Source organism: Pongo abelii, chromosome 15 (assembly GCF_028885655.2).
Source record: "Pongo abelii isolate AG06213 chromosome 15, NHGRI_mPonAbe1-v2.0_pri, whole genome shotgun sequence".
Classification (NCBI taxonomy): domain Eukaryota; kingdom Metazoa; phylum Chordata; class Mammalia; order Primates; family Hominidae; genus Pongo; species Pongo abelii.
The window spans coordinates 61475231-61498541 of NC_072000.2; positions in this window are offsets into that span (position 1 = coordinate 61475231).

Here is a 23311-nt window from a genome sequence, read left to right on the forward strand (position 1 = left end):
CTCAGTCTCCTGAGTAGCTGAGATTACAGTTACATGCCACCATGCCCAGCTAATTTTTATATTTTTAGTAGAGACAGGGTTTCACCATGTTGGCCAGGCTGGTCTAGAACTTTTGACCTCGTGATCCATCCACTTCAGCCTCCCAAAGTGCTGGGATTACAGGCATGAGCCACTGCATCCCATCAAAATAGCTATTTTGATTTCTCTATCTGAAAAGTCACATATCCCTTTCTCTCCAGGATTGGTCCCTGGTGCCTTATTTAGTTCTTTTGGTAAGGTCATGTTTTCCTGGATGGTCTTGAGGTTTGTGGATGTTCATCAGTGTCTGGAAATTGCAAAATTAGGTATTTATTATAGTCTTTGTAGTCTGGGCTTGTTTGTATCTATCCTTGTTGGGAAGGCTTTCCAAGTATTTCCAGGAACTTGGGTGTTGTGATCTATGTTTTTGGTCACTGCTGCCACATCTGCATTAGAGGGCACCCCAAGCTCAGTAATGCTGTGGCTCTTGCAGACTTTTGCAGATGGTTTTGGATGATAAGATCTGGATGAATTCTCTGGCTTACCTGGCAGATACTCTTGTTTTCTTCCCTACTTTCTCCCAGACGAATGGAGTCTCTCTCTCTGTGCTGAACTGCCTGGAACTGGTTGAGGGATGACACAAGCAACCCTGTGGCCATGATCACTGGGACTGAGCTGGGTCAGATCTGAAACCAACACTGCACTGGGTCTTACCCAAGGCCCACTGTAACAACTCTCTGCTTATATTCACTCAAGGCCCTAGGGCTTTACAAACAGCAGATGGTAAAGCCAGCCAGGTTTACGTCCTTTCCTTTAGGGTGATGAGTTCCCTCATGCTCTGGGTGGGTCTAGAGATGTTATCTGAGAGTCAGGGCCTGGAGTTGGATGTTTAAGAATCAATCTGGTGCTCTATTATACTGCAGCTGACACCCAAGCCACAGCTAAAGTCCTTCCCACTCTTCCCTCCTCTTTCCACAAGCAGAGGCCACCTCTGTGGTCACCACTATCACAGGGCCATGGGAGTGTTGCCAGGCTACTACTTACTGATGTTCACTCAAGGCCCCAGGGCTCTTCAGTCATCTTGTGGTAAATGTTGTGAAGCCTCAGACTCACCCTTCAGGGCAGTGGGCTCCCTTCTGGCTCAGGGCAGGTCCAGCAATGCCACCCAAGAGTCAAGGCCTAGAACTGATGACCCCAAGAGCCCACTTAGTGCTCAAACCCACTGTGGTTCAGCAGGTACCTATGCTGTAAGACAAAGTCCTCTTTGCTCCTCCCTCTGCTTTTCTTAAGCAGAAGAAATCTCTCCCAGTGGTCACCACAGCTGGTAATATGCTGCGTCATGCTTAAAGCAAGCACATCTCAGAGTCTTACCCCAGGCCAACAACATGTACTACCTGGCTTTTGGAGCTGATTATTCAGGGCCCAAGTGTGTTTTCATCAACAGCAGATGATGAATCCTTCCAGGACTGGGACCTTCTATTCAAAGCAGTGGGTTCCCTTATGGCCCAGAATATGTCTAGAAATGTCATTTGGAACCTAGGGCCTGTATTGGGTGCCTCAGGACTCTGCCTGGTTCCTTACCTACTGTGGCTGAGCTAGTATCCAAGTTACAACACAGAGCCCTCTTTGCTCTTCCCTCTCCTGAAGCAGAAGGAAGGAGTGTCTTTTGGAGTAGCAAGCTGTTAGCTGTGCTGCCTGGGGTTGAGGGAGGGGTAGCACAAGCACTCCCTTGGCTGCCCCAGCTGGTATCTCACTAGGTTGTGTGACCCCAATTCTCTGGCTCTGACCCCAGTACAGCACTAGGACTTGCCTAGGAGTTGCAGTCCTTGTGGCCCAGACTGCCTTTCAAGTTTATTTAGCACCCCATTGCACTTCACCCCATGGTAGCAAATTCTGGCCACTGGGATGGACAATCCCTCTGGCTAGGTGGTTTAAATACTCCCTTCAAGGACGTTGACTGAGTTCTGCCTCGTGTTGCTTTCTTCCGTGACAGGGAAGCAATGAGTTCCCCTGAAAAGCCCCACAATCACTGTTCTTTCTCTCCCCTAAATGCACAGATTCTCCATGCCATGTGGCTACTGCTGGGGGATGTGGGAGGGGTGGCATTTGCAATTCAAGACTGTCTCTCCTACTTTCTTCGGTGCCTCTTTCAGTGATATGAAGTTGAAACCAGGTACCGTAATTGCTTACCTAATTTTTGGTTCTTATAAAGGTTTTTGTGTGTGTGTGTGTGTGTGTGTGTATGTATAGATAGTTGTTAAATTTGGTGTTCCTGTAAGGAGAACGGTTAGTAGAGGCTTCTAGTTGGCCATCTTGCTCTGCTTCCTTCTCAGACAAAAAATTATGTTTGATTATGTTGTTACATCTATCTTGCTTGGACTCTTTCCCCATCCCCAACTCCACCTCACCTGCCATTTCTTCTCTTTCCACATTATAGTCATTAGAGAAAACTTAGTAGGTTTTGCTTATTAGAACCCTGGATCTTTCTCTCTGTGGGTGGGGAGGTAATCAGGTTTTGGGTAGACAAATTTAAAGCAAAGACACTCTTTTGAAATAGAACTACATTCTTTACATTTGTACAATAAAAAGTACCATTTGCATGATTTCACAAGAAGAAGGGACCAGCCTTCCTTCAAAGGAGTACTGTAGGGCTCATCACTCCCAGGTGTAAACTGCTCTCACCAGCTTCTTCCCCTTCAGATTTCAGCCCAGGTACCCTATTAAGGAGTCAAGAGTCTCTGTTCATGGTCCTTGAAGGCAGCTTGAGTTCCCTGACTCAGAAACTTAAAATGACCAATGTCTCTCAGCTTGTAAGAGTCTAAAAGCAAACCAGATCTTTGACTTCAGAAAATTCCTCTTTGCTCAGGGGCTGGGCAGTAAGTTGGAATGTATTTGTGTGTATGGATAGAAGTGGTGAGGTGCTAGAAAGCAGTGCCAGTTCTCTCCTCACAGTTTTTCCATCTTCATATAAAATATTTAGCTCAGTCTTTCTTTAGGACCAGCTCCTGGTAACTTTTCCTGGCACCCTACAATCAATTCATCCAGTCATATACTGACAAAGCAGCCCCCCAAATATTAGTGCTTTAGGTGGATAGTGCAGAAATAATACTGAGTACAATAAGAAACATGCAAACTCATTATCATATCTAATCCATTACCAAGTCGGGTCAGTTTTACTGCCTAAATATTTCTCCAGTGGTTCACATCTCTCCATCTCCACTGCCACCATTCTCATGTAAGCCACCATTATCTCTAACGTGGCTACTGTGAGGGTCTCCTAGTCTCCCTCCTTTGTGTACTCCGGTGTCCCCTTTAATATGTTTTCCTTTCTGCATGCTGAGCTCAAGGCCTTCACCTTGACTGTTCTAGAACAGTTCTCCCCAGGTTCCTGTACTTAGTTAACATCCACTTACACTTTAGATCTAAGAGCCACTTCCTTAGGGATGTTTTATTTGCTTCCCAAAGTTGTGTCATTTGCCCTTATGGAAATATCTTCTTTTACTTCCTTCACAGGATTAATCTCAATTGATAACTGAACACTCATCCATGTGACCATTAGATTAATGGGTGTCCCCTCCACTAGACTATAAATAAAAGAAAGGGATACATATAAAAAAAGAAGGGGACACATCTTTTTTGCTCGTGTTCTTTGCATCTCACACAGTGCCCAATGTGTAAGAATTTGTTGAAATAATATATAATGATAAGAGGAATTTAAAAGGACACAGGAAGAAAACTGTAGCTAAATTTTGCCTCAAATAGATGGAGTGAGACCTTGGGGAAAAATCCAAGGCAAATGCACCCTCGTGTTTGTTTTTTGTTTTTATGACAAAACTCAATCTCTCTCTTGCTCTCCCTTCAGTTCCCCTCTCTGTTTCTTTCTATTTTGCTATCTCTCCTACATTTTTTTTTTTTTTTTTTTTTTAGGTGGGGTCTCGCTCTGTCATCCAGGATGGAGTGCAGTGGCACGATCTTGGCTCACTGTAACCTCTGCCTCGCTAGTTCAAGCGATTCTCCTGCCTCAGCCTCCCGAGTAGCTGGGATTACAGGTGTCTGCCACCACACCCAGCTAATTTTTTTTGTATTTTTAGTAGAGATGGGGTTTCACCATGTTGGCCAGGCTGGTCTTGAACCCCTGACCTCAAGAGATCCGCCTGCCTCGGCTTCCCAAAGTGCTGGGATTACAGGCATGAGCCACTGCGCCTGGCCTCTCCTACCTTTTTTAAAAATAGAAACCCATAAATTGGTTTGAGTTCCTTGTAGATTCTGGATATTAGCCCTTTGTCAGATGGGTAGATTGCAAAAATATTCGCCTATTCTGTAGGTTGCCTATTCCACTGATAATAGTTTCTTTTGCTGTGCAGAAGCTCTTTAGTTTAATTAGATCCCATTTGTCAATTTTGGCTTTTGTTGCCATTGCTTTTGGTGTTTTAGTCATGAAGTCTTTGCCCATGCCTATGTCCTGAATGGTATTGCCTAGGTTTTCTTCTAGGGCTTTTATGGTTTTAGGTCTTATGTTTAAGTCTTTAATCCACCTGGATGAAGCTGGAAACCATCATTCTCAGCAAACTAACACAGGAACAGAAAACCAAACACTGCATGTTCTCGCTCATAAGTGGGAGCTGAACAATGAGAACATGTGGACACAGGGAGGGGAACATCACACACTACGCCTGTCGGTGGGTGGGGGCTAGGGGAGGGATAGCGTTAGGAGAAAAGCTAATGTAGATAATAGGTTGATGAGTGCAGCAAACCACCATTCCACATGCATACCTATGTAACAAACATGAACGTTCTGCACATGTATCCCAAAACTTAAAGTATAATAAAATAAATAAATAAAGACAGGAGGATACCCCCCCCCAAAAAAAAAAAAACCAGAAACTCTATCATCTCAATGAAAAATGTAACAAAGGGAAATGGAGGTTATTCTGTTTTGAAGGTCAGGCTTCAGAAGGTCTGAGATGCTCCACTAGAGTATGAATTAAAGCAACTCCACCAGGGGCCCTAGGACCCCTATGTTTATAATTAATTCTCTCACTTTCATTTGGTTCTTTAAACAAATTCTTCTACAGTTTTATTTATTTATGAAACTTTTTAACAGAAAATTTCAAAATTATATAGAAGAAAATAGTATTATAAACTTTTATGTGTTCATCACCCAGTTTTAATAACTAATAACATTTTGCAAAGTTTGCTTTGTCTTTCTCCTTCTCCTTTGGTTGTTGTTAGTGGTACTGAAGTAATTTAAAGCAAATGCCAGTGTCATATTTTATTCATAAATAGTTCAGTAACTAACTTGAACACACAGGATTTTCAAAAACATATAACCCTAATGCCATTATAACCCCTAATAATAATAATAATAATAATAATAATAATAATAATAATAATAATTTTCTCATATAATTTTAATGTTACCTAATTCCCTGCCCATGTTGAATCTTTTCTTTTGTTTAAAACTTGTCTTAAATTGGCTGCTTTAGGTTAGAATCAGACAAGGACTGCACATTGCATTCTCAAGTCTCTTTTAAGCCATAACTGTCCTTTCTTCTCCCATCTTTTAAAATTTCACCTTTTTGATGGAGGAACTGAATCATGTATCCCATACAATTTCTGTTCAAGTTGTTCTTTATCCCCTCCATTTTCTATAAACTGGTAGCTAGATTTCTAGACTTGATTAGATTCAGATTCACCCTCTTTGGCAAGAATAATCTCTGGGTGGTTATGTGGACTTCTTGTTGATCACATCAGGAGACATATGATGTCTGGTTGCTCCATTTTTACTGATTTTAAGATTGGTCAGCTGATTAGCTCATTAGAAGACAATTCTGCATGGGGCTGTTGTGTTTCTCTTGATCTTACAAGACAAGGCTTTAACTGTCTGTTGTCTGGATTGTCTTTTCAAAGATGTTTGTATAGTCAATGGTGTTGGAAGAAAGTGATAGTGTCTCCCCCTGGAGCAAAGGGCAGGCAAGCTTCTTAGCATATAAAAGTATTAGAATTACCTAAGCTCAGAGTTTCTTTCCTCAGATGCAACCCATTACGTGTACAGGGTTATCTGTCCCTCTTTGTGTTGCTTTGTTAGAACTGATTCTTGGGAAACCAGTGCAGAAATTATGATACTCTGGCTACTGCTATTGCTATGAGTCATAAACTGTCCTTGGTCTCTGTATCTTAGTTTGGGTTCTCCAGAAAAGCAGAATCAGTAAGATATATCTATATGAACCATATATCTTTATCTATGTTCATACCTGTATCTTTCTGTATATCTATCTATCTATCTATCTATCTATCTATCTATCTATCTAGAAAGTCAAATGTTGTATATAAAAGTTACTGAAATAATTATTCTCTGTAGTTATGTCACCAATTTGATAGTTAGGTTACTTTGTTTTTAATATTTAGTAACTGGTTTTTTAAATTAATAAACTTTATTTTTTTAGAGTGGGTTTAGTTTGCAGGTAAAATTGAGCAGAAAATAAGCGAGTTCCCATATACCTCCTGTCCCCATACATGCACGACCTCCTCTGCTGTTGACATCCTGCATCATTTACTACATTTGATGGTACATTTACTACAATTGATGAGCCTACATCAGCACATCACTATCACCTCAAATCCATAGTTTACATTACGGTTCATTCATGGTGTTGTAAATTCTATGGGTTTGACAAATGTATAATGACATGTATCCACCATTGTAGTATCATACAGAATAGTTTTATTGCTCTAAAAATCATCTGTGCTTTGTATTATTCATCCTTTCCCCAACCCCCAGTCCCTGGCAAGCAGTTTTCTTTTCATTTTGTTTATAGTTTTATCTTTTCCAGAATGTCATATGGCTGGAATCATACAGTATGTAGCCTTTTCAGATTAGCTTCTTTCACTTAGTAATATGCATTTAAGTTTCTTCCATGTCTTTTCATGGCTTCATAGCTCATTTCTTTTTAGTGCAGAATAATATTTCATTGTCTGGATGAAGCACAGTTTATTTTATTTTATTTTATTTTAGACAGCATCTTGCTCTGTCAGCCAGGCTGGAGCACGGTGGCGTGATCTTGGCTCACTGTAGCCTCGACCTCCCAGGCTGGAGCAGTCCTCCCACCTCAGCCTCCTGAGTAGTTGGGACTACAGGTGTGTGCCACCACACCTGCCTAATTTTTTATTTTTGTTTTTTGTAGAGACAAGGTTTCACCACATTGCCCAGGCTGGTCTCGAACTCCTGGGCTTAAGCGATCCACCCGTCTCGGCCTCCCAAAGTGTTGGGGGATTACAGGTGTGAGCCACTGTGCCCAGCAAAGCACAGTTTACTTATTTGTTTACCTACTGAAGAACGTCTTGGTTGCTTACAAGTTTTGACAATTAAAAATAAAGTTGCCATGAACATCTGTGTGCAGATTTCTGTGTGGACATAAGTTTTCAGTTCATTTGGGTAAATACCAAGGAGGGAGACTGCTGGATCATATGGTTAGAATATGTTTAGTTTTTTAAAAACTGCCAAACTGTCTTACAATGTGTCTGTTCCATTTTGCTTTTTCACCAGCGATGAATGAGACTTTCTATTGCTCTGTATCCTTACAGGCATTTGCTGTTGTCAGTGTTTCGGATTTTGGCTGTTGTAATAGGTGTGTAATGATATCTCATTGCTGTTTTAATTTGCAATTCCCTAATGACAAATTACACTGAATATCTTTTCATATGCTTACTTGCCATTCATGTATCTTCTTTGGTGAAGTGTCTGTTAAGGTTTTTTGCCCACTTATAAATCAAGTTGTTCATTTTCTTATTATTGAGTTTTAAGAGTTCTGTGTATATTTTGGATAATAGCCCTCTATCATATGTATATTTTTCAAATATTTTCTCCCAGTCTGTGGCTTTTCTTCTCATTCACTTGACATTGTCTTTCACAGAGCAGAAGTTTTTAATTTGAATGAAGTCCAGCTTATCAATTATTTATTTTATGGATCATGCCGTTTGTTTTGTATCTAAAAAGTCAATGGCATATCCAGGGTCATCTAGATTTTCTCCTATGTTAACTTCCAGGAGTTTTATAGTTTTGCATTTTACATTTAGATCTGTGATCCATTTTGAATTAATTTTTTGAAGGGCGTAAAATCTGTGTTAGATTCATTTTGTTGCATGTGGATGTCCAGTTGTTCCAGCACCATTTGTTGAGAAGACTATCTTTGCTTCATTGTATCACCTTTTCTCCTTTGTCAAAGATCAGATGACTATATTTAGTTAGATCTATTTCTAATATCTCTATTCTGTTATATTTATCTATTTGTCAATCTATTTTTCTTTTTGCCTATGCCACATCATTTTGATTACTGTAGCTTTATAATAAGTCTTGAAGTTGGGTAGTGTGAGTCCTCCAACTCTGTTCTTCTTGTGGGATTTTGATTGATATTGTATTGATTCTATAGATCAAGTCTGGAAGAACTGACATCTTGACAATATTGAGTATTCCTATTCATGAGCATGAACTATCTCTCCATTTATTTAATTCTGCTTTGATATCATTCAAAAGAATGCTGTAGTTTTCCTTGTATAGATCTTGTATATATTTTGTTATATTTATTCCTAAGTATTTCATTTTTGGGGTGCTAATATAAATGATAATGTTATTTATTTATTTATTTATTTTTTTCTGAGACAGAGTCTCACTGTGTCACCCAGGCTGGAGTGCAATGGCATGATCTCAGCTCTCTGCAACCTCCGCCTCCAGGGTTCAAGCAATTCTCCTGCCTCAGCCTCCTGAGTAGCTAGGATTACAGGTGTGCATCACCACATCCGACTAATTTTTGTATTTTTAGTAGAGACGAGGTTTCACCATGTTGGCCAGGCTAGTCTCAAACTCCTGACCTCATGATCTGCCTGCCTCGGCCTCCCAAAGTGCTAGGATTACAGGCGTGAGCCACCGTGCCTGGCCGATGTTATTTTTATTTCAAATTCCACTTGTTTGTTGCCGGTATATAGGAATACGATTGACTTTTGTACATTAACCTTGTATCTTGCAATCCTGCTATAATTGCTTATGAATTTCAGAAATTTTTAATCAATTCCTTTGGATTTTTTACATTGATGATCATGTCACCTATGAACAAAGACAGTTTTAGTTCTTCCTTCCCAATCTATATAGTTTTTCTGCATTAGCTAAGACTTCTAGTAAGATGTTGAAAAGGAGTGATGAGAGGGGACATTCTTGCCTTGTTCCTAACCTTGGTGGGAAATTACCCCCCCTCTTTTTTTTAATTTTTTACTTTTTTTTTACTTTTTCTTTGAGACAGGGTCTTGCTCTTTTGCCAAGCTGGAGTGCAGTGATGTGATCTTGGCTCACTGAAGCTTCTGCCTTCCAGGTTCAAGCGATTCTTGTGCCTCAGCCTCCCGAATAGCTGGGACTACAGGTGCCCGCCACCATGCCTGGCTAATTTTTGTATTTTTAGTAGAGATGGGGTTTCGACCTGTTGGCCAGGCTGGTCTCGAACTCCTGACCTCAAGCGATCTGCCCCCCACGGCCTTCCAAAGTGCTGGGATTACAGGCGTGAGCCATTGCACCCAGCCGGGAAGTTTCCCTTCACTCCTAGATTGCTGAGAGGTTATTTCATGAATGGATATTGGGTTTTGTCAAATGCTTTTTCTGCAGCTATTGATATATTCATGCAATTTTTTTTTAGCCTATTGATTTTTGAACGCTAAACCAATCTTGCATACCTGGGATAGATCCCACTTGGTCATGAAGTATAATTATTTTTATGCATTGTTGGATTCAATTTGATAATAATTTATAATCATGAGAGATATTGCTCTGTAGTTTTCTTGGAATGTCTCGGTGTGGTTTTGTTCTTAGGGTAATGATGGCCTCATAGGATGAGGTAAGAAGTATTCCCTCAGATTCTATCTTCTGAAAGATTGTAGAGAATTGATGTAATATCTCCCTTAAATGTTTGGTAGAATTCACAAGTGAACCCATCTGAACCTTCTGCTTTCTGTCTTGGGGGGTTATTAATTAGTATTTCAATTAATTTAATAGAAATAGTGCTATTCAAATAGCCTATTTCTTTTCTTTTCTTTCTTTCTTTTTGTTGTGAGATGGAGTCTCGCTCTGTTGCCCAGGTTGGAGTGGAGTGGCGTGATCTCGGCTCACTGCAACCTCTGCCTCCTGGGCTCAAGTGATTCTCCTGCCTCAGACTGCCAAGTAGCTGGGATTACAGCTGCCTGCCACCATGCCTAGCTAAATATTTTTTTGTATTTTTGGTAGAGACAGAGTTTCGCCATGTTGGCCAGGCTGGTCTCAGACTCCTGACCTCAAGTGATCCACCTGTTTTGGCCTACCAAAGTGCTGGGATAACAGGTATGAGCCACCATGTCCAGCCTCAGATAGCCTATTTCTTATGTGAGTTTTGACAGATTATGCCTTCAAAGGAATTGGTCCATTTCAGCTTGGTTATCAAATTTGTAGGCATAGAATTGTGTATATTATTTCTTTTTCCTCTTTTTGATGTTCATGATTTGCCGTGATGTCTCCTCTTTCGTTTCTGATATTATTAATCTGTGTCTTCTCTCTCTCTCTCTTTTTTTTTTTTTTTTTTTTTTTGCTTAGCCCGGCTAGAGGCTTATCCATTTCATTTATTTTTTCAAAGAACTAGCTTTTGGTTTTATTGATTTTCTGTTTTTAATTTTAATAATTTTTGCTCTAATTTCTATTAATTCTTTTCTTCTGCTTACTTTGGATTTAATTTGCTCTTCTTTTTCTAGTTTTCTAAAGTGAAAACTTAGATTATTGAGTTTAGATTTTTCTCCTTTTCTAACATAGGCTTTTAATGCTAGAAATTCTCCTCATGGCATCCCCCAAATTTTGATATGTTGTGTTTTTATTTTTATTTAGTTCAAAATATTTAAAATTTTTTCTTGAAGTATTTTTCCACATGTGTTATTTAGAAGTGTGCTGCTTAATCTCCAAGTATTTTGGGATTTTCCAGCTATTATTTTATCACCTTCTAGTTCAATTCCATATGGTCTGAGAGCATGCATTGTATAATTTCTATCTTTTTAAATTTGTTAAGTTGTGTTTTATCACCCAGAACGTGTTCCATTTTAGTGAATGTTTCATGTGAGCTTCAGAAGAATATGTATTTTGCTGTTGTTGGATGAAATAATCTTAGATGTCAATTGTATCCTGTTGATTTATCATGCCGTTGAGTTCAATTATGTCCCTGCTGATTTTCTGCTTCCTGGACCTGTCCATTTATGATAGAGGGGTTAGTGGATTCATCTACTTCTTCTTGAAGTTCCATCAGTTTTTGCCTCATGTATTTTCTGTTGTTAGGCAGATACCCATTAAGAGTTGTTATGTCTTCTTGAAGAATTGACCCCTTTATCATTATGTAATGCCCTTTTTTGTCCCTGATAACTTTCCTTGCTCTGCAATTCCTGTTTCTGAAATTAATATAACTACTACTTTTTAAAATTAATGTTAGCATAGTGTATTTTTCTTCAGCCATTTACTTTTAATCTATATGTGTCTTTATGTTTAAAGTTTGTTTTTTGTAGGCAACAGATAATTGGATCTTGTTTTATGATCCACTCTGAAAATCTCTGTCTTTTAATTTGTCCATTTCGACCGTTGACATTCAAAGTGATTATTGATATCATTGGATTATGATATACTTTATTGTTACTGTGTTCTATTTGTTGCCGTTATTCTTTGTTCCCATTTTTGTCTTCTACTCTTTTTCCAACTTTTCTAGTTTTTAATTGAGCATTTTATATGATTCTATTTTCTCTTCTTTCTCAGCTTATCAGTTATACCTCTTTTTTCATTTTTTAAGTGGTTGCCCTAAAGTTTGCAATATACATTTATAACTAATCCAAGTCCACTTTAAAATAATACTCCCTACTTCTTCAAATGTATTATGAGTATCTTATAATAACAAAAATAATTCTAATTCCTTCTTCATGTCACATACATCATTACTGTCATTCATTTTATGTACACATAGACATACATATGCATATCTGTCTATCCAAATAATCAACTACATTGTTGCTCTTATTATTTTGGACAAACTGTTTTCATTTAGATTAATTAAGAATAAGAAAAATAAATGGTTCTGTTTTTTATTCATTCTCTGATGCCCTTGCTTTCTTTATGTAGACCCAAATCTCTGACCTATATCATTTTTCTTCTCTCTGAAAAACTTTTAAACGTATTTTTGCAAGGTATGTCTACTGGCAACAAATTCCTTCCAAGTTTGTTGGTGTGAGGTTTTTGTTTCTCGTTAACCTTTGAAGGATAATTTCAGAGTAGAATTCTAGACTGGTGGTGTTTTTTCTCATGGCTTCTGAGAAGACATTGGATGTAATTCTTATCTATGCTGCTCTATAGGTAGGCAAGGTATATTTTTTCTTGGTGTAGGGTTTTTTTTGTTTGTTTGTTTTTTGTTTTTTTGCATTTATTCTGCTTGGTGTTCTCTGAGCTTCCTGAATCTGTGGTTTTGCTTTTGGCATTGATTTGGGGGAAAGTCATTATTGCTTCAAATATTGCTTAGTTTCTTTGTCTCTTTCTTCTCCTTCTGGTATTCTCATTACATATACTTACACCCTGTGTGGCTGTTACACAGTTTTTGGATGCTGTGTTCCATTTTTTTTTTCAGTCCATTTTCTCTTGGCTTTTCAGTTTAGGAAATTTCTATTGTCATATCCTCAAACTCAGAAAATCTTTCCTTAGCTTTTCAGTTTGCTAATGAGCACATCAGAGTCCTTCATTTCTGTCACAGTGATTTTCATCTCTGGCATTCATTTTTTATTCTTTCTTAGAATTTTCATATCTCTGCTGACATTATCCATCTGGCTTTGCCTGTTATTTGCTTTTTCTATTAAAAGTCTTTGCATGTTAATTACAATTCTTAAAAATTCCTTGTCTGATAATTCTGATTTTCTGCCATATATGACTCTGGTTCTGGATGCTTGTTTAATCTTTTCAAATTGTATTTTTTACCTTTTAGTATGCCTTTGTAGTTTTTGTAGAAAAGAGGACATGATATAATGAGTGAAAGGAACTGCACTAAATAGGCCTTTAGTAATGTAGTGGTAAGTTGTGGGGGGATGGAAAGCATTTTATAGTCCTATCATGAGGTCTCCATCTTTTGGTAGGCCTGTATCTCTGGACTGTCAACTTCACCAGCACTTTGCAGTCCCCTCCACCTCTTATGTGACACAGGATGTGTGTCCCCCTTAGATGGGACAGGATGGCTATAGGATGGCTATAGGAGGCTGGAGTTAAGTATTTCTTTTCCCCAAGGTTGGTAAAACCCCATTAATTTAGCTTCTAGTAAAATAGTTTCTCCTAAGAGCAGGCATTAATAAGAGTAACAGAATGTGCTGGTGTATTGAAATATATTAGAAATACATTTTGCAAATGATTACTTTTTCCATCCTCCAACTGGAAACATGAGATTTTTCTCTGATATTCCTTGTGAGGACCTCATGGAGTTTTATAGGTAAAACTCACAAAAATGTGGATATGTCCTTATGACTGTGTTCCCTCTGGAATTTTTATCTCTCAGACTTGTCTACACTGAGCCTCCAGCAATTCATCAGTTGTAGTTTAGGTTCTCTTACCCTGGAACTGGTTCCTGCAGAGGTTTCTGCTCTGGTGTCATAATTTTCTGTATTTATTTTGTCTGTCTCTCCAATTTCCAAGACAATGATTTGTCCTGTGACCTCATTTCTCTGATGGATCCAAGAAGAGTTATTAATATTTCAGTTTCATCATGTTTTACTTGTTGTTAGGAGAGGGTAAGGAATTCTATGCTCTTTACATGCAAAACTCAAAACTGTAATTCTCAAGATTACTTTTTAATATTTGATTTAGTTTCATTTTTAAAATATATAAAACATTTATACAGTTTCAAAACCTGTACCTTATATGCTAAGCTTAGTCAAAACTTGAAGTAGCATATTCATACCACATAATCATTCATTCATTTATTCAACAGATATTTGTGAAATACCTGTGCTAGGCCAGTGCTGGGTCTATAATGTTGAACACACAGGACAGAAATCTTTATCCTCATGGAGATTGCATTTCAGTGGGATGTTTGGACACACAACTCTCTTGACAATCTCTGCAGGTCTCCCTTACTCCTTTCCTCCTGTACCTTTTTGCTTTTCTCCTCTTGTTCATGGACTTCTCTGTGAAGCAGAAGTTAAAATTGGTCTTGGGTGGTTAAGAAAAATGAAAACTACCTCCAGCTTCTTTTTCTAATTTCTCAATATCCACATTATGTTGGTCAAGTTACTTAATCTCTGAGGTTGATTCTTCACATATAAAAAGTAGGGGAAATTTTTAGAAATAGAAAAAATAACTACTACTTCAGAGAATTTTGAGAAGTAAATTACATACATGCCATGCCCTGTTATATGTGAGGGGTTGGTTCTAGGACTTACCCTCTGCTCCTACACAAACCAGAATCCCCATACAGTCAAGTCTCTTGGTTGGCCCCGTGGAAGGAGCTTATAGGAAAAATCAGCCCTCCAGATACTCTGGTTTTGTATCCTGCAAATACTGTATTTTCCATCTGCATTTGGTTGAAAAAAACTGTGTATAAGTGGACCCTTGCAGTTCAAACCTGTGTTGTTCAAGGGTCAACTGTGTATATATTTATATATATGACAAATATATATTACCCTTAAATCTCTGACCAGAGATAGTGAGTTTCTGTTTAGGGTTTCATGCAGCTGTGTTTCATCAAGGATTCCTGTTGTCTTACCATTTAAAAGACTAGGAAACTTTGGCAGAGAATCACCTATATTCAAAAATTGCTGGCTTTGACAATATTTTTCTTCTCCACATCTGTTGCAATCTCCCTATTCCTGGGCTTTGAGACTCCATGTAGTTTTGCTAATGTAGTTTTATTATCACAGTTATACCCCTCCACAAGTGATAGTTCTTTTAGGTCAGTCTTTATTAACCAGTTTGCATTTATCAGAAGACTTTCAGCTCATTTATATCTGTGCTAATATTTTAAATAAACTCTGCAGTGGGTTGATTTATCACCATAGAATCAGATGATCACAAAGGATTTCAGAAATCCTCTAGTCTTGCCCTTGCCCCACCCTAGTAGTTCTGTCATGACACCATCCTTGATATATGGAAAGTTATTTTAATATTTTCCAATATTTACAGGGAGGATTCTAGCCTACAGAGTAAAGTGAAAGAGATGCAGAGTAGCCCAACAGATTCTGCAGAGGAAATAGGAAAGGCAAAAAGATTAAAAATGGGAGTAAGGAAGGGAGAAAAAGTTGTGGGGATAGACTCTGCTATCAGAATTTAGTGGACAATATATCTTGTCCTGATATATTCACAACCTAGTCTGTAGAGGATCCCCATGTAATAACTGGGTATGGCTTTTGGTGCCTACCTCCAATTACTCTATTAGTAATTAGGCATTATTTTGAAGACTCAGTGTGCCTTTTATAGCCTATATTTCAGACCCCCTGTAAAACATTAAGTCAGGAAATATGTCATAAGCTAGATAACAGGAACTTTGCAAATAATAATGGAAAAATTTGAAGCCAGCTCAGAACTAGACAAGTCAGGGCCAGATTTACCAAAGTGTTTTCTGAGAAAGGGTAATAATGAATGCCTGGCATCTGACTCAAACCCCAGGAAAGAAAGCAGGCAGGGAAAGAAATGCTAGAGTAGGGGAGAGAACTAGAAGCAGAAATGTTAGAGAAAATGTATTCACCGTTCCCAAATTTTTGTGATCAATTTTATTATTATTATTTTTTAAAACCTAGAAGTACATATAATGAGAATGATCAGCAGAGGGCCTTCAAATGAATATGAATGCTGTTAAATATTTCATGTAGGATCTTTGAGCTTTTGGTTTTCTTTCATAAATATACATATACATATATACATATAAATATATATATATACACACATATATATAAAGTACTTTGAGTTGCTGTTTTACCTATAGTTTTTTTTTAAGAAAAAAGAAAAAATTTACATCCTATTGGAAAATACTTGCAAAAGGCTACAGAACTCAATCTATGTACTGGCATTGATATATAATTATTAGCAATATTTCATGGAGAACAAAATACTTCAGCAAAAAGTCAGTAGATGGCAAACTTCTACAACCCTTAGGTTGAAGAAGGCCTATAATATGTACTGGGGATTCTTGTTTCTTTTGGGGTATGAGTGGTGGTTGACTTATGTGTGTGTATGTGTGGTATGTTGCAAAACACACTGATTGAAAAATAAGTCCTTTTTCAAATAGCTATGAAGACATTTACCAATTAAGCTAAATAAGTATGCATTAAAATCAGCTGGTCAATCAATCTTTCTTGAAGATCACATGTAAGTGCCGTGGTTATCTCAGTCGCTGAGGAAGGGAGGTTGAAATAGAAGCTTCTTAAATTCCTCTTCAGTCCTAGTAATCTGTGATTTGAGGTGTTCCGTCTTGATCCTGAGTCTTACTTTTCCTTAATAAGCCTCCCTATGTATTATGAACTGGAAGTAGATTTAGAAGGTTCCCAACTTTACACTGGTGGGGTAATGCTTGAATTTTATTTTTGGAAGAAATTTTTTAGGGAAAATGTTGAAGGATAACAGGAACATTTGAGTAAGTTCATTGGAGCACAAATAATATAATACTGTAAAGTCACCTTCTGTGTCTTTACTGAAAACCTAGATTTGATGTTGACATCTTTTTTTTTTTTTTTAATTCAAGGAATCCCAAAATGTAGAGTTTATGCTAATAAATTATCGGGCAAAATTATTTCTTCATTTATTCTCTTAGAAAGTAAAATACATTATCTCCAGAGCTAATAAGCGCTGTAAATGTTCTCCTCTCAAGCTCCTCCATCATTGTCACATTATTCTTGGATAGGACCGCACCATTACTGTGCTTCACACGTGTGATGTGTTAGAGAGGTAGCCAGTCCCTTAGCATCCATTTGGTAGTGGACATTGGTCTTTAGTCAGTGTCCTTGAATCCCTTCTTTGAGAAATGACCATTCCTAAATCCATGTGATTCTGGCCAGACTCAATCACGTGGTCCTGCCATCGCAAAGGGTGGGGATGTGACTCTTCATGGCTATCAGATTCCTTTTCAGGGATTTATTTTCATGCTGGGGGTTGGGGGCATGAAATTTATCTTTTATTTCTGTTCTTCCTAAATTGGAAGGATATATAACTTTGGCTGCTAATGACAATCATGCCTGTTATATGTTCTTAAGTTTATTTTATCTAGTATTAATATGCTCACTGAAGCTTTTTTTGGATTAGTGTTGGCATGTTATATCTTTTTCTGGTTTTTTCTTTTAACCTATTTGTGTTTTTACATTTAAATTGTGTTTCTTATAGATAGCATATAGCTGCTTCTTGCTCTTTTTTCCAGTTCAACCATCTCTGCATTTAAATTGTGTTGTTGACCATTTACATTTAATATGATTATTTATATAGTTGAGTTTTGTTTTATTTTGTTTTAAATTTTTTTATTTTAACAGAGAGAGAGTCTTACCATGTTGCCCAGGCTGATCTTGAACTCCTGGGTTCAAATGATCATCCTGCCTAGGCCTCCCAAAGTGCTAGGATTATAGGCTGAGCCATTGTGCCTGGCTGATACAGTTGGGTTTAAATCTGTCATCTTACTATTTGGGTTTATTTATTTATTTTTATCTCTTCTCTTTTTTCCACTCTCTTCCACTTTTTCTGCCTTTTTTTGGATTGAGTATTTTTTATGATTTGATTTTGTCTCCTCTTATTAGCTTATTAGTTATTAGCTATGCCTTTTTTTAAGTGGTTGCTATAGCATCTGTAGTATACTTTTTAAGTGTATTACAGTCTATGTTCAAGTAATATTATATCACTCATGAAAGAGACAACCTGCAGAATGGGAGAAAATATTTGCAAATATATATCAGATAAGGAGTTAATAGCCAAAATATATAAGGGACTCAATAAACTCAACAGCAAGAAAACCTGATTAAAAAATGAGAAAAGAACATGAGTAGGCATTTCTCAAAAGAAGACATATAAATTGCTAACAAGTATATGAAAAAATGCTCCGTATCACAAATCATCAGTGAAATGCAAATTAAAACTAAAATAAGATATTACCCTATACCTGTTAGAATGTTTATTATCAAAAAGACAAGAGATAACAAGTGCTGGCAAGGATCTGATGAAAAGGGAACACTTGCACACTATTGATGGGAATGTAAATTAGTATAGCCATTATGGAAAATAGTATGGCAGTTCCTCAAAAATTTAAAAATAGAACTACCTTATGATCCAGCAATGCTACTACTTGGGGTATATATCCAAAGTATATGAAATCAGTAAATCAGTATGTTGAAAAGATATCTGCACTCCCATGTTCACAGCAGGATTATTCACAGTAACCAAAATGCAGAATCAACCTAAGTGTTCATCAATGGATAGATGAATAAAGAAAATGTGGTTTATATACACGATGGAATACTATTGAATCTCAAAAATAAAGGAAATCCTGAAAAGGCATTATGTTATGTGAAATAAGCTAAGCACAGAGAGACAAACCCTGCATGATCTCACTTATATGTGGAATCTAAAAAGGTTAAACTCCTAAAAGCATAGAGTAGAATGTTGGTAACCAGGGGCTGGGTGGAGGATGGGGGTTGAGGAGATGTTGGACAAAGGATAAAAAATTTCAGTTAGATAGGAGGAATAAGTTCAAGAGATCTATTGTACAACATGATGACTACAATTAATAACAATGTACTGCCTTCTTGAAGATTGCTGAGAGTAGGTTTTAAGTATTCTCACCACAAAAAATGATGTGAGGTAATAATGCATATGTTAATTAGCTTGATTCAGCAATTCCATGTTGTATACATATTTCAAAACATCATGTTGTGTACAATATATACATACATTTTTAATTTGTCTATTAAAAAATAAATTTTAAAAAGATTGCCCTAGCGATGTGTGGTATAAAAGTCTTATAACAATATACTTCCATTTCCCTCTTCCTGGCCTTTATGCTATTGACATACATGTTACTTCCACATATATATTATAAAACTCATAATAAATTGTTAGTTTGCTTTAAACAGTTAATTAGCTTTCACAGAGACTTAAAAAAGTATTTACCCACATATTTATTGTTTCTAGCGTGCTTTATTTTTTCTGATATCATTTTCATTCTGTCTAAAGAACTTTGTGTACATTACTTCTAATGCTGGTTGGCTGTTGATGAATTATTTTAGATTTTGTATGTTTAGAAAAGTCTTCACTTTGCCTTATTTACAAAACATACTTTCTCTACGTGTAAAATTCTAGGTCGATAGTTTTGTTTTTTTTTAGTACTTTAAGGATATTGCCCTATTGCCTTCTATCTTCAATTGTTTTGATGAAAAGCCTGCTATCATTATTCTCTTTGTTTTTCCATATATAATGTCGGTTTTCTAAAGGAGGGAATTATTAGATCAACTTTTCATGGTTTACTTCTTTCTTTCAAATTCTTGGAGATTTCCTCAGACAAGTTTGTCAGCTCATTAATTACTCCTTAGTTTATTTCCCCAAAAGGTAAAATTACTCCTGCAATCACCCATCTATCTCTTCATTTAAAACAATGGTAATTGAGTTTGTGTTGCATCTGGCATATGGCAGAAATATATGTTTTGCTATACCTTTTTTAAATCACTGAATATTACTAATTTTAAAAAATGTCATTACATGCTATAGTATTTAATTATTCTCCAATATAGTTCTTTAGGATTTTTATTTTATTCCTTGCATTTAACTCAGTAATTTATTTGGAGTCTGTTTTGCTAGCTGAGTGAGATAAAGTTTCTACTTTAAAATTATATTTTTCATTTTCAAAACATCTATTGGTTTTTTTTGACAGATACATTTGTTAAACTATTTATGGTTCTTCTAACTCAAATTATAATTTTATGCATGTAAAACTCTATTTTACAGTTAGTTATTCTTAGTTTTTTTTTTTTTTGGACGGCGTTTCACTCTTGTTGCCCAGGCTGGAGTGCAATGGCACCATCTCAGCTCCCCGCAACCTCCACCTCCCAGGTTCAAGCGATTCTCCTGCCTCAGCCTCCTGAGTAGCTGGGATTACAGGTGTGCACCACCACGCCTGGCTAATTTTGTATTTTTAGTAGAGACAGGGTTTTTCCATGTTGGTCAGGCCTGGTCTCAAACTCCAGACCTCAGGTGATCTGCCTGCCTTGGCTTCCCAAAGTGCTGGGATTAGAAGCGTGAGCCACCGCACCCGGCCAGTTATTCCTAGTATTAAGCTAACTTTTAGTTCTAGTTTTAATATCAAAAATTATTTTCATTAATTCATTTAAAATTATTTTCATTAATTCATTTAAAATTATTTTGTCTTATACATAGGCAATTCCTGCACATGATACAAAACTCAAAAGGCACAGAAGGATTTTGTATGAAAACAGTCTCCCTCCAACTTCTCTCCTGACTTCCCAGTTTTCCTCCTTGGAGCCAATCACTATTATCATTTTCTTATATATTCCTTTGGGGAAATTCTGTGTGTAAACAACCATATATGTCATATATTTTATAGATGATATAGATTATTTCTCTTTTCCTCTTTCTTTTATGCAAAAGTATATGCTATACCATATATATTCTCTGCAAGTTGTTGTTTTGCTCAAAAATATCTTTGCTCATCTGCATTGTTTTATTTTTTATAGCTGTATTGTATTCCATTGTATAGTTGTTTATTTAACCAGTTTCCTATTGATAGATATTAGGATTATTACCAATATTTTATGATTACAAAAAATACTGCAACACGTATCTTTGAATAAATGTCGTTTTGTTCATGTGGATATATCTGTAGGACAAATTCCAAAAGCAGAATTACTGGGGCAAAGAGTACTTGCCCTTAAAATTTTGATAGCTATTTCAAAATATTTTCCATAAAGTATTAACACATTTATGTAGTTCCAATAGGTAGGTCAAGTCCCCTCATCATTATTTCATTATTTCTTTCCATAATGTTTTTATTAATCTACCTGTATATGCTCCTAGATAAATTTGGAATTCTTTTTTTCAAGCTTCACCCTCTCTCCAGTCCCACTGGGAATTAATATCCTGCAAATATTCTAAATTTCAAAACCCAGGAACTAGTTTTTCTTTTCATTTATTTTAATATTTATTTGTCTTTCTTAACAATGTCTTGTAGTTTTCTTCACATAAGATTTATACATTTTTGTTAGGATCAGTCCTAAAAAGTTTATGTTCTTTGTTGTTATTATGTAGGATGTATTTTATGCTTTTTTTTTTTTTTTTTGAGACAGGGTCTCACTCTGTCACCCAGGCTGGAGTGCAGTGGCCTGATCTTGGCTCACTGCAACCTCCACCTCCCGGGTTCAAGTGATTCTCCTGCCTCAGCCTCCCGAATAGCTGAGACTGCAGGTGCACGACACTACACCCAGCTAATTTTTTTTTTTTTTTTTAAGTAGAGATGGGGTTTCACCATGTTGGCCAGGCTGGTCTTGATCTCCTGACCTCGTGATCCACCCGCCTTGGCCTCCCAAAGTGCTAGTATTACAGGTGTGAGCCACCGCACCTGGCCATTTTATGGTTTTTCATATGACTGATTATTGTGGGCCATTTTTGTGCATCTTTTTGCTGTCTGATGCATTGGAAATTCAGACACATTTTCTCTGAGATGGCTACTTGATTTGTGGGCTTGTGTTCAGTCCAAACCTAAGTGCCCATCAGTGGATGAATGGATAAAGAAAATGTGATATATATACACAGTGGAATCTATTCAGCCATAAAAAGAAGAAAATACTTTCATTTTGCAGCAATATGTATAGGACTGGAAGACATTGTGTTAAGTGCAATAAGCCAGGCTCAGAAAGACAAATATTGCATGTTTTCACTCATATGTGGGAGTTTAAAAAGTTGATCTCATGGAGGCTGAGAGTAGAATGGCGGTTACCAGAGGCTAGGAAAGTGGGAGGGGGATGAAGAGAGGCTGGTTAATGGGTACAAAAATACAGTTAGATAGAAGAAACAAGTTCTAGTGTTTGATAGCACAGTAGGATGATTATTAGTTAACAATAATTTATTGTATATTTCAAAATAGCCAGAAGAGAAGATTTAGAATGATCCTGACACAAAGAAATAACAAATGTGTAAGCTGATGAATATCCCAGTTATCTTGATTTGACCACTGCACATTGCATGGATATATGAAAGTATCATGTGTACCCCATAAATATGTACAACTTTTATTTATCAGTAAAAAAGCTGAATCAACTTTATTGAGGTGCTATAGTATAGATATCCTATTATTTTTCAATCATCGCTATAGATTAACATTAATGTTACTTCAAATTTTATGCTGCTGTAATTAACTTGCAACCCTAGTTTCCAATAACAAAATTCAGGCTCTTGAGAGAGAAGAAGGCTTTTGCATTTTAAAACCTTCTCTTTAGATATTAAGAGCCACAGCCTGGAAGTCTGAGAACACAGAGGACATAGTGTTTATGTTCTGAACATAGGGCAAAGAGGTGGCAAGATGATGACTCAGGAACAGACTTCCTACCACACCAAGAAGAAATAATTTCTTCTTGGGTTGGAAGAAACTGAGAGAAGAAAGCAAGAGAGCTTTGAAACTAACATGGAACCTGGCCTTTCCTTTGGTTCAAAGTCCGAGAGGAGGAGCATATCCTGATTCAGTAAGTTAGGTTTAGAGGACCATGCTGGAGCCATTGATTGGTGCCGCCCATGCTATGAGTACAGTTAAATATTTTGACCATTACTCCTGCCCTTAGGAATATTTGTTGATCTAACAGCAGAAAAGCTTATGTCTCTGACTGCAAGCTGGACAGAAACATATGTTTTCAAGTGTCTTCTTTAAGAAAAAGTGTAGGCCAGGCATGATGACTCATGCTTGTAGTCCCAGCACTTTGGAAGGCTGAGGCAGGAGGATTGCTTGAGCCCAGGAGTTCAAGACTAGCTTGGGCAACATAGTGAGACCCCCATCTCTACCAAAAAAAAACAAGGAAAAAAGAATAAAAATTCTGAATATAAAATTGGAACTGAAAGCAAATATTTATTATGAGAAAAAAATTTTAATTATAAATTTTACAAAGTTGACAAATACCACAAATGTCACAGAAAACAGAAAAACAATATAGTATTTCTATTAATTAACTGCCCGATGTACCACAGACTGACTAGCTTTTGGCATTACATATTTAAAACTTCATCTCCCCTCCACTACTTCCATACTTCCAG